The sequence below is a fragment of the Populus trichocarpa genome, chromosome 5 (genome assembly GCF_000002775.5).
Source record: "Populus trichocarpa isolate Nisqually-1 chromosome 5, P.trichocarpa_v4.1, whole genome shotgun sequence".
Lineage (NCBI taxonomy): Eukaryota > Viridiplantae > Streptophyta > Magnoliopsida > Malpighiales > Salicaceae > Populus > Populus trichocarpa.
The window spans coordinates 7652933-7665736 of NC_037289.2; positions in this window are offsets into that span (position 1 = coordinate 7652933).

The window sequence follows — 12804 nt, forward strand, 5'->3', positions numbered from 1 at the left end:
ATTGCGAATCCCAAATTTTTGAGAAATTGTTGTGTGGATAACCAGTCCTCATCATGCATAGGCTAAACTAATGAATATAACACAGCGCGCACACACAAACTCATATATTTTAAAACCACAGGGATCATTCATGTTGAGATCGCATTCATATGGAGAACAAGGCCGATTGCAGTTCATTCACAAGGCAGAAATTGTTTTGCCTACGGATTAGCAACTCTTATGGCTATATTTCTCTTCTACAACATATAACATATAACATTAATTGTTTGATTAATTGATAGTATGGACTTCATTTTTAAAACTTAATTATGTGACAATTAATCCTAGTCTCGCATTAATTCTTGCATTTAAATTATGCCATGCTACATCCCAACACTCTCCAATTCCATCATCCACTATCTATGAGTTCTTATCATATTTATCCCATGAAGGATTAAGAATGTATTGATCCCAGCCTGAAAGCTTCTACGTTTCACATAAACTGAAGAGATTTGCAGTACTCAGCTTGAAACTAACTCCCAGTCAAATAGATGCTTCTTACAACTCCAGAACCGAACCAGATGCCGCTATCCTTACATGGTATAACATTATTGCCATAGGTATACATTTTTCTTACATAATCTCCTACCCAATTATTGCTCCTAACTGTACTATTATATTCAAGAAGCAATTCAGGATGAGTTGAAAGAGGGAATCGTAATTATTATATGAATGTATTGTATAAATAAATTTATAGGAGTTAGTTTGAGAATATAGCACTCTAGTCATAAACAAAACACAAATACAGTTTAATTAATCAATTTTTGAGAACTTCAACAAAAGGCATCTTAATTTCTAATGTAGTAAAACACACACAATTATATCTTATATCATAATTATGACATTCATGACAAATTTATTCCCATCAAAAGCTTTGTTAACTAAAATATTATACATAACTAGCTATCACCCTCACTTAACACATGTGGGCTGTTTATTTGGTTTTTACTAGATATGTTGTTCATGTTTCACTGTGGACCGAGCTAATTTTTTATGTAAAAAAGTGTTAGGTTAAAAAAAATTCTAGTCCCGAGTCATTGATTCAAGTGATAATATAAATATAAGAAAAAAACAACAATAATAAATAAACTAATGAAAAAATTAACAATGAAAAAAATTTAGAAAAACCACACTTGAGCTTATCCGGATTATCAAACAACTTAATACTAACCTAATTGAAGAAAAACCACAAAAAAGAGTAAAACTAAAAAAAAATGGCAAAAAACATTAGCTTAGAAAACGAGAAAAAAAAAACAAAAAAACAAAGGCGAACTTTCTAACCTTGATTTAATCTAAAAAATTTACAACTCATTAAGTCCTAGACCCGAGTTCAATCAAGAAATTTAAATATCTTTCAATTTAATTTTGAAGGATGGAATCGTTGAAAAACTATTAATAAAAAAAACTTGCAAAGAAAAGAAAAAAAAATAACAAAAAGAACGAGTATAAAATTTTAGAGAAAAACACCTAAGGAGGATGAAATCTGAAAAAAGAAAAGAAAAGGAATGATACCAAACAAACTAAATAGTAATTAAAAGAATGAGTATCAGATTTGAAAGATTAAAAAATCACAAGGGGTGAAACTGGAAAACATTTCTAATTTGATAGATTAGTTATAGATTCAAAAATGGTAAGGGTTATATATATTGAAAAATATTATAGAGTGCTAACCCAATAGAACAAAAACCAAAAAAATAAGAAAACATAAGCTTAAAAAAAAAAGAAAAGAAAAAACAATCAAATTCAAGCGAACCTTCTAAACCTGATCCAATCTTTAAGACCATGTAAAATTCTAGACCTGACTTCAATTAAAAAACTTAACTCTCAAGAAATCTAATTTTGAAGGATGAAATCGAGAAAAAAATATTAATAAAAAAACTTGCAAATTAAAAAAAAACAATAACAAAAAGAATAGGGATGAAATTTGATAGAAAAAGCCCAATGAGAATGAAAATTAAAAAAAAATAATTCTAAACAAAATAAATCGCAATTAAAAGAATTAGAACCAAACTTGAAATATTAACAAATTATGAGGGGTGAAATTAAAAATTATTTGTAATATGATAGATTATTTATAGATTAAAAATGGCAGGGTGTGAAATAGAAAAAAATTATGGAGGGATAACATAATAGAATCAAACCGGGGAAAAAAACTAAAAACAAATAGGATAAGAAATAAGAAAAATCAGTTAAAAAAAAAGGGAAAAACCGGGCAAACTCAGCAAACCTCTTAAACTTGGTATAATATCTAAAAGTCACATCCCATGAAATCATTACCCTGGAATCAATCAAGAAGTTTAAATCTCAACCAATTTAATTTTAAAAGATGAAATCAGTAAAAACATATCAATAAAAAAAACATGCAAAAGCAACAAAGAGTATAAAGAACAAAATTGATAAGAACAAAAACCCCAAAGAGGATGCAATTTAATGAAACAAATTTAAAAATGATCTCAAATAAAATAAATAGAGATTAAGAGAATAAGGAACAAATTTTAAATATTAAAAAAAATCATATGGGTGAAATTGAAAAACATCTGTAATAACCAAGCAAACTTGGGCAAACATCCTATACCTGGTCAAATCTTAAAAACCCGCAACCAATAAAGCCCTAGATCCGGGTCCAATCAAGAAGTTTATTATCAGTCAATTTAAAAATATCAATTTAAAAACTTGTCAAAACAAAGAAATTGGAAATCAAAAGAACAAGGATTAAATTTGATAGAAAAAAAAAGATAATGAAATCATAAAACAAAACAAATTTAAAAAATGACCCCAAATAAAAACTTGTCAGTGCCAAAAAATGAGCAATCAAAAGAACACGAATTAAATCTTATAGGAAAAAGAAAAGAAAAGAAGGAGGGTGAAATCACAAAACAAAATCAATTTAAAAACTGACTCAAAACAAAAAAAAAAATAGCAATCAAAAGAATAGGGACGAAATTTAAAGATAAAAAACTGTAAGAGGGATGAAATTGAAAATACATATCAATTTTATAAATTATTCAAAATAAAAAAGAATCGTAATAAAAAAAAGACTAAATTTGAAGAACCAACAAATTAGAGGGTTATTCTTGAAATTTTAAAGGGTTGGCGTGAAAATCTAGGTGGAGAGAGAGAGAGAGAAAACAAATAGGGGAAAAGAAGAGGTTGAACTGCCGTGAATGGTGGCACACATACCACCTTATCAGGTCAGGGACACCGAGACCTTTCAAACACCGCCCCAGAAAGCGGTGTTTTATGACCAGAAGGCCCCTCACATGCTGCCCAAACGACATAGGGGTCGTCCACAAGTTAGCGTTTGTGTTGAGCACACGCCAACACATTTATTAATCATATTTAATAAATGTAATTTCCAAAAATACCCTTTAGTACCCTCGAAATTTACAAAAAAAAAAAAGTAAAATGACAAAAAATCTCTTAGGTGAAAGTTTAATTGGTTTGGTATTTAAGTGTATCAAAGTAATTATATTATTCTATGAAAAATGAAAATAAAAGGGATCATTTGAGCAACAGATGATTTATTTTATTAAAGGGTTAAATAAGTAATTTTATTGTACATTTAAAAGACAATTACCAATATAACCTCACATCACCCATCAAAGATATTTATGTCATTGTTAAAAGACTGTCTCCCCCCAAAAGCAAGTTAAAAGATTTAATGAATTACATTATTATAATAAATAGTAAATTGTGTCTTGAGATACTGTAACTTCTCTAGCAGACTTAGCTTCTTCTTCTTTTTCACTACATTGTTTAGATTGAAGGTTAATACTCATATGGTTATTGTTAGATTTTGTTTTAGAATTTGAGCAATCACACTATTAGGGATTGTATCAAATCATTTTATAATGTTTATTGCCCAATGAAATCAATAATTTGACATGTATTTTTTTTTCTTTGAATCTCTTTTGATTTGGTTTGTTATAGTAGTTATAATTTTGTATGAGTTTGTTTTCCTTTTTTTTAATAGTACATGTGTGGAATGTGATAGTTTATTTGAAAATTTATTTATAAATATGGTTAATAAGGCCAAATTAAAAATAAATTTCACTGTTTTTAGTGTTAAAACTTTATTGTAAATTATTATCCAATAAAAAAATTTAACATAGAATATAATTAAAACAAATTATGAATAAATAAAAAATTAATATCAAAGAATCTTTAATTGACATGTTTGTGAAACTTAAAACTCTTCAAAAAAAAAAAAAACAATCTTAAGGTTTTATTTTAACTAGTCATTTGTTTAGTTTATACATCTAGAACTTTCCAAAGTAGTTTGATAATTTAGGAAGTTGTTAGAATTCTAATCTTAAGATTAAAATTTTTACTGGTGTTCTTTATGTGCTTGTCTATCAAATCTAAATATATTATCTAATTATTTAGTTTATGCATTTTTGTGATAACTTGGTACTTTTTGTAATTCTGCATGCTAAGTTATTAGGGAATTTTTTAGTAAGTTTTTTCGTGTTGAAATTGAATTTGTCTACTACATTTCTTTATTTGTCTAGTACATTTCTTTGTGATTTGCATGTTTAAATCTAGATTTTAATTATATATATTTGGCTATTATTTTAAAAAAATTATCATAACTCCAACTTAATAGCAAGCTACCACAATCAATGCTGCTTTGGTAAGTATTACTTTGAAAGAAAGAATTTTACCATCATCTTTTGTGGTGTATATTAAGAAACATGAAAAGTTCAATGATGGAACTCTAAGAGATGGTAACAATAGATATTGCTTTATCTGATCAAGTTCTTATTTGAAGAAGCATTAAAGATGTCAGGTAATGAATATGATTCCATCATTTATAGCAAATATAGGCACATATAATCATAATAATTTTGTGTGCAAGAACTATATCGTGAATGGATTGGATAACATGTTATATGATGTATATAGTTAAATCGATAGTGTAAAGACACTATGGAAAGCTTTGGACTAAAAATTCAAAGTTGAAGATGCTAGTATGAAAACAAAATTATAGTCAATATATTTTTGGTTTTCGATGTGGTTGATTCAAGGGCCATGATCATTTAAGTTCAAGAGTTTCATCTCATCTTATATGATATTCATGCTGAATGAATGATTTTGAGTAATCTTTCTAACTGACTAAAATTATTGAAAAATTACCACCATCTTGAAAAGGCTTCAAGGACCACTTTAAGCATAAGAGTAAGGAGATGGGAGTTGAACATCTCATTTTAAGGATAAAATGGTTAATAAGTTGTTTAAGAAAAATGGCTAACTCTTCTAGTATGGCCTTCAAAACAAAAATTTTTGAATAGTGGCATATGCCCATAATAAATAAAAAAAAGCTTGTTGTGAAGGGAAGGGAATCGCCAAGAAATTCGATTGAAAGTGTTTCATCTATAATAAGACTAGACACCAAGCCAATGATTCTAGATAAAAAGCTCAATAAACAAACCTAAAAAAAAAATATTACTCAAACCAATGTCACCAAGGTTGATAACCTCATGAATGAAATGTTGGAAATGAATTTATTTATTGTTGTTTATGAAGTCAACCTAATCAACACTCTTGAGCAATGGTAGGTTTATCAAGAGTTTCATCATATCTTGCATGAATTTCATGTTAAATGAATGATTTTGATTAATCTTTCTAAATAGCTATAATTATTGAAAAATTACCACCGTCTTGAAATGATTAAAAAACTACCTTAAACATAAACATAGAAAATAGAAGTTGAAAATCTTATTTTAAAGATAAAATAGGATAATAAGTTACACTAAAAAAAAAGTCAACTTTTCTGGTATAGCCTTTAAAGAAAGCATTGTTGAACAAGTGGTGAAGACCTACAATAAAAACCAAAAGAAACGACTTGTTGTGAAGGGAAGGGAATTATCAAGAAATTCGATGGAAAATGTTTCATCCATAGTAAGACTAAAATCCAAGCTAAGGATTGTAGAAAAAGAGCTCAACAAAGAAACCTAAAAAGAAAGGTTTGCTCAAACCAATATCACTAAAGTTAATAACCTTATAAATTATATATTGGAATTGAATTTGTTTGTTATTGTTTATGAAGTTAACCTAGTCATCAATCATGAACAATGATGGGTTAATAGTAGTATAACAAGACATTTATATACTAAGAAAAAAATGTTTTTCACTTACAAGGAACTGGATAGTGAAAGTTTGTGCCTAGGCAATTCATTAACCTCTAAGGTGTTAGAGATTAGGAAGGTCATAGTAACGATGAATTTTAAAAAGTTTCTCACCCTTACCAGCATGCTTCATGTTATTAACATTAAGAAGAACTTAATAATTACCTTATTATTGAGAAAAAATAGTTTTAAGATGATTTTTTAAAGTGATCATTTATATTTTAAAAGTGAGATGATTGCAAAAAATAAAAAAGTATCTTGATGATAGCTTCTTCAGAATAAATATAAAGACTATTATAACCAATGATGAGATGAGTGGTGCCAATAGTAGTAAAAAATTACTGCAAAGAAAGGAGGAAAAGCTCTCGGTTATGGGAAGAAAAATCATGGGGAAAGAAGAACATTCTAAGTGAAGAGCTAGAAAAATAAAATTAGGCAACCTGGGCTTGAGCTAAAGAGCTAAGAATAATATAAATATATGGGCTAACATTTATAACACTCCCTCGTTAATTGCTCGTTGAGCCTGCTGAGTCCCACACAAGAGAGAAGTCATGCGTACTTTGTAACCTCTAACTTAACCATCACCATTGAAGGAGGTCCAATATACCTAACAAAGCAAAGCCAAGCTTCCATTAAACCTGCATCATCTCGAAGTAAACCACCAAAACTTACATAGCTTAAGTTGCTAAGAAAACTGTCAGAATTCAATAAAATCTATAAGGTTGATTTCAATGTATATTTTTATGTATTCCTTTTTGTTCTCTGATCTTTTTGTTCGCCACCAAATTTTACAAGTAGCAGTCAACATTATTCGTTGCATATTAGTTTACATGGTCGTATTATGTTGCGATTTAAAAGGAAATTACATAAAAGAATTGTTTAAGTTAGAGTGTATTATTTGATATTATTATTTTAAACTTGATCCAGCGAGTTAATTTTAGAATCTCTTAACCTAACCGCACTCCTTGTCTAATTTGAATTTAAAATTAAACTATATAAAAGCTGCATTGAAATGTTTTTTTAGATAGTAATATATTGGATTGACCCAGGCTTCAATACTCAACCCGTCAAATCTGCGATCCAGTTATGGAATATATTAGGTTTAATAATTTTATTTTTTAAAATTATTTTTTACTTAATTATACGTTAATAAAAATCAACACTTGTAAAATCGAGTACAAGCACAAACCAAATATTGAAATGTTTATAACCTCATAGAAAGCAAGCCGAAATAATTTATGAAAACAATTAAAAACAAGAAAATATTTAAGGATAAATTCAGAAATGAATGATGAAATGAAAAAAAAAGGGGGGGGGGAATGAAGTGGGAAATGCAAAGAAGAAGAAGAAGAAGAAGTCACATCCTTCAATATTTATATGAATAGTGAAGGAGGTGAGTTGAACCCTAACTTATAAATGTAGAAAATAACTACATAGGTGGCTTGTACTTCACCATAGGTGGCTCCTACTAGTGTGTTATAAAGATGGAAAAAACATCAACAACTCGAGTTATGAACTTTATTGGATCCAATAAGATGGTATCATTCAATTATATGATAGTGGCAATGATAACTAGAAAAAAAAAGTTTTTGTCAAAAGGTAGAAAAACTATAAATCTAAATTCCAAGATAACTCAATGTTAAAAGATAAAATTAAAAAAATAACTAAATAAAGTGCCTCGAGTCAACCCAAGCTCACAATCGAGAGGGTGAGGCCGGGCCAATTTCATAGAAAGAAAATTAAAAAAAATAACAATAGTCATTCCCTAACAATTCAAATATAGAATGATAAAATAAAAAAAATAAATCAGTCAACAAAAATAAGTTAAAAAAGATAAAACACTTGCAAATGTAGGTAAGGCCACAAAAATTCATGAGTTAAATCATGTGAATAAGATAACCTAATATAAGACAAAAAAAATAACAAAATCTAATTTAAAAAAGAATCTAATTTTAAAGGATGAAACGAAAATAAAAGGGACAAAAAAAAATACACGGGTTACCTAGCCAAACCTATTGCTCAGGTAATGAGATCATGATAACTTAATTGAAATGAAACCGAAGAAAATCACAAAACTCATTTTTCAAAATGAACAACGTGGAAGGATGAAATAAAAAAATCAAGTGAAAAAAAGGGATGTCAACCTGTGTTAAATTTTCAAATCTGTGACCCAGGTCACTAAACAGGAAGCACCCTATCTGAAAAAATTATGACTCAACCCCCAACAAATCAAATGTTGAAGGATGAAATTGAAAAAAAAAATCAAATATACAAAATAATAAAAAAACAAAAAAATATCAATTAAGAGAATGAGGACCCTAATTTGAAATAAAAAGTAAATAAAAGGACTACCTAGAATTTTGAGTTGAAAGGTGAAATTGAAAAGAAAAATAAAATTCACAAAAGAATAAAAAAAATCAAAAGAAAAAGGATTATATTTGAAAAAAATAACAAATCATAATTATGGATTCAATGATGAAATTGAGAAGTTTGATAAAAAGGCCAAGAACAAAAATAAAAAATAAAAAATAGGTCTAAAGTTGAAATACCGGTAAATGAAAGGATAATTATGACATTTTGAATGACTCGTGTGGATTTTAAAGGGATGAAAGAGAAAAGTAGAGAAGAAGAAAGAAGAGACCGCTACCGACAAACCATTTGCCTCAACCGCCACCCGCACTACCCCAAAAGAATGGAGGCTACACGAAGCTTCCAACATCGTTGTAGAAGCTAGCGTTTCACACACACATGTGGTGCTTCACATGTGCTAGCCAATTTTTTCTATTAATATTATATATTTATCAAAATATCCCTAAATCAATTTAACTATAGCAAAAAACTTGGATGAAGCTACTAAAAACTTGGATGAAGCTACTAAAAATTCCCTGGAAGCAAGTTTAGTAATTTTTTATATATAGGTATTGAAGTCATCTTATTGTGCTTAAAAAACTAAAAAGACAAAAACAACCCTGGACACAAGTTAAATGTTTTTTTTATTATTATTTTCAATGATAATTAAATTATTTTATTATGCTAAAAAATTTAAATATAATTTTATCTCTGATTAATTTGATAATAATAAATAAACCCCTGTGAAATGGTTGTTCTTCTCCCCCCTACCAAAGTTATTGTGTTTTTTTATTAAGAATAAAATGATAATTTTACTATTTGGGTAAATAGCAACATCAGCATTTGTGTACAGGTAAGACCCCTTTTAGTTTTGTTTTTAATTTAACTTAAAACGCACAAAATTCTAAAATTATGCATAACATGAGAACATTGAATGCTGTGGCAAGTCATGGCTAGAAAACAAAAATAAATAAACACAGTGATATGTCTCCTCCACCAATCCAACTATATTAACTATAGCTAAAAGGCAAAGCTTTTTACGGTGAACTGCAAAGTATAATTCACAGCAAAGATCTTTAGTTTTTTTTATGCTTTTGTTTTTGTTTATTTTTAATTATTTTTTTTTGTTAAATTTAGTTTGTTAATATTAATTTCTTTTTATTTAGTTATCAAACTTTCATAATATGAATCTTAGATTTAACGGGTTAATCCAGTTAATTCAAGTTTTTTTTTTTCTTTTTTTTATTTAGTTTTTTTCTTCTGATAGGTTTTTTCTTTTTATAGGTTTTTCCTTTGTTTTTTTTAATTAATTTTTTTTGTTTAATTTAGTTCATTAATATTAATTGTTTTATTTAATTATCATACTCTCATGACACGAATTTCAGGTTTGACGGGTTAACCCGGTTGATTCATTTTTTTTTGTTTTTCTTCTTTAGTTTTTTTTCTTTCAATTTCATCTTTTAATATTGTTACTATAACTAAAAGAGATCAATTGTTCACTGTAGATTGCACTATACAAATTTACAGTGAAAAACAGATGCCTTTTAGTTGTAGGTTTTTTTTTTGTTTTTTTATTTTTAATTAATATTTTTTTGTTTAATTTAGTTTGTTAATACTAAATTTTTTTTTCTATTTAGTTATCACACTCTCATGACACGAATCCTAGGTTTGACGGATTAACCTGATTTGACGGGTTAACCCAGTTGATTCAGTTTTTTTTCCTTTTCTTCATTAGTTTTTTTTTCAATTTCATCTTTTAATATTGTAACTATAACTAAAAGAGATCAACCGTTTACTGTGGATTGCACCATGCAAATCAACAGTGAAAGGCAGATGCCTTTTAGTTATAGGTTTTTTTTTGTTTTTAATTAATAACTTTTTGTTTAATTTAGTTTGTTAATATTAATTTTTTTTTCTATTTAGTTATTACAGTCTTATGACATGGATTCTAGGTTTGACGGATTAACCTGGTTTAGCGGGTTAACCTAGTTGATTCATTTTTTTTCTTTTTCTTAATTAGTTTTTTCTTATAATTTCATCTTTTAATATCGATTTGATTGGGAATTAAACTTCATGATTTGTTTTGTTTATTTTTCATTAGATTATCGTAATCTTATGAGAGGATTTTATTATACCTCTCCTCACAAAGCAATATTCATTGGAATAGTGCTTTACTTTGTTTTTTCTTTTTTAATTAATCTTTTTTCTTTTTAATTTTATTATTTAATATATTTTTTTTATTTAGTTGTCACACTTTCATAAGACGACCTTACAATCAGATCCACATCCAAGGTTCTTGGGTCTGGTGTTGCAGTTAGACTCATTTAAACTTGGGTAATGCAAGTTTAATATTTTTATTAATATTAAAAATATTATTATTTATATTATAACTATCATTATTTTTATTATAATGAATATTGCTAATATAATAATTAATAAATTTGAAAAAAATATTAGCAGTTATAGTTTTTTTTTTTGCTTTTTTTCTTTTTAATTTATTTTGTTAATATTAATTTTTTTTTCTATTTAGTTATTACACTCTCATAACATGGATTCCAGATTTGGCGAGTGAAACCAGTTGATTAAGATTTTTTTTTCTTAAGTAGTTTTTTTTCTTCCACTTTCATCTTTTAATATCAATTTGATTAACAATTAAACTTTATGATTTGTTTTGTTTACTTTTCATAGATTATTGTAATCTCATGAGGGGATTTTACTGTACCCCTCCTCGTAAGCACTATTTATTGGAATAGTGCTTTGTTTTGTTGTTTTTTTCTTTGATTTTTTTCTTTTCAATTAATATTTTTTTTGTTTAATTTCATTCTGCAATATTAAATTTTTTTCTATTTAGTTATTATATTTTTATGACATAACCTTGCAGCCAGACCCATATCTAAGACTCTTGGGTCTGGTGTTGTAGTCAGACCCACTTAAACTTAGATTATGCAAGTTTAATATTATTATTAATATTATAAATATTACTCTTGACATGAGTAAGGCGTTGTAGCTAAACTTAAAGCTTTTGAGTATAATTTTGAAAAAAAATTAACACTTTTAAATCATAATTTTTCTTGATATTTTATATATATATAAAAAGAAATTAACCCGCCGTATAACACGTTCACATAACTAGGAAGAATGAAGAAGAAATCCCCACGTCTGACCGCTTCCATTTTTATTTTATTTCTTCTTCTTCATGTGGATAAGGTGCCTTGCACCCTTTATTAAACAAGGGACAAACATCACATAAATTTGCAGTCACTAATGGCTCTCTCTCTCTCTCTCTCTCTCTCTCTCTCTCTTCAGGCATCAAATGTCATTAGCTTTCCACGTGGTATTTAACTCAGCATTTTGGATTCGGGTCAATGGAAATTGAAGACATCATCCTCCACGGGAAAGATTCCAACTACCCCGGATGCCTTGTCCACGAGCAATTCAATAGCAGGAGCAGAGACGATTCCTTGTGTTATTTATTTATTTTATTTTTTTATATAGATATCCGAATTAATTTATATATATTTCAATTAATTTTTAAAAATTTAAAGTAAATAATAAGGTAAATTTTTAATGATACTAAAATTTGATATATTCAAACTAATAAACTCTAAAAAACAAACTCAAGACCTAATAAACTAAGTTATCCTTCTCAAACTCATTTCTTGTGTATTTTGCATTATCGAAGAGATGTGGAGAGGAAAAATATTGAAATATTCTTAATGTATGTCTGTATAATTAATTAATTAACACATGTATAGTTTATGCGTATTATTATTATATCAGGACAACATTTTATCCAATATGTTCCCGTGGTTATGATTCTCTAATCCCAACTTGGTTGTATAGCAATATATATATTATTATTTATTCACTCACCATCTTTCCCATTAACAAATGCCGGATAAAGGGCTTTTGTTGTCATTGGTCGGTTGATCTAATGTGATGGAGCATGAATAGTTGGGAGATATGACCTGAATTCATATGCCAAAAATGTTATGATAATTTATTATATTGGTGATTTAAGAAATCGACAAAGACTTCTGTACGTATAAATAAACTAATTTCGTTTGCAAAGATGGTTGGTTTGCCATTCGAATTCAACAACTTTTAAAAATTAAAAAATAAATTGTTGAAGAATTTACAACTTGTACGGAATTAAAATCTATTAAAATGAAAGCCTTATTCCACAAACTGTTTATTTTTATATTTTAAAAGTATTTTAAAAAAAATTAAATTTTTTTCTTTACTTCAAATTAATATTTTTTTGTGTTTTCAAATCGTTTTGATGTGT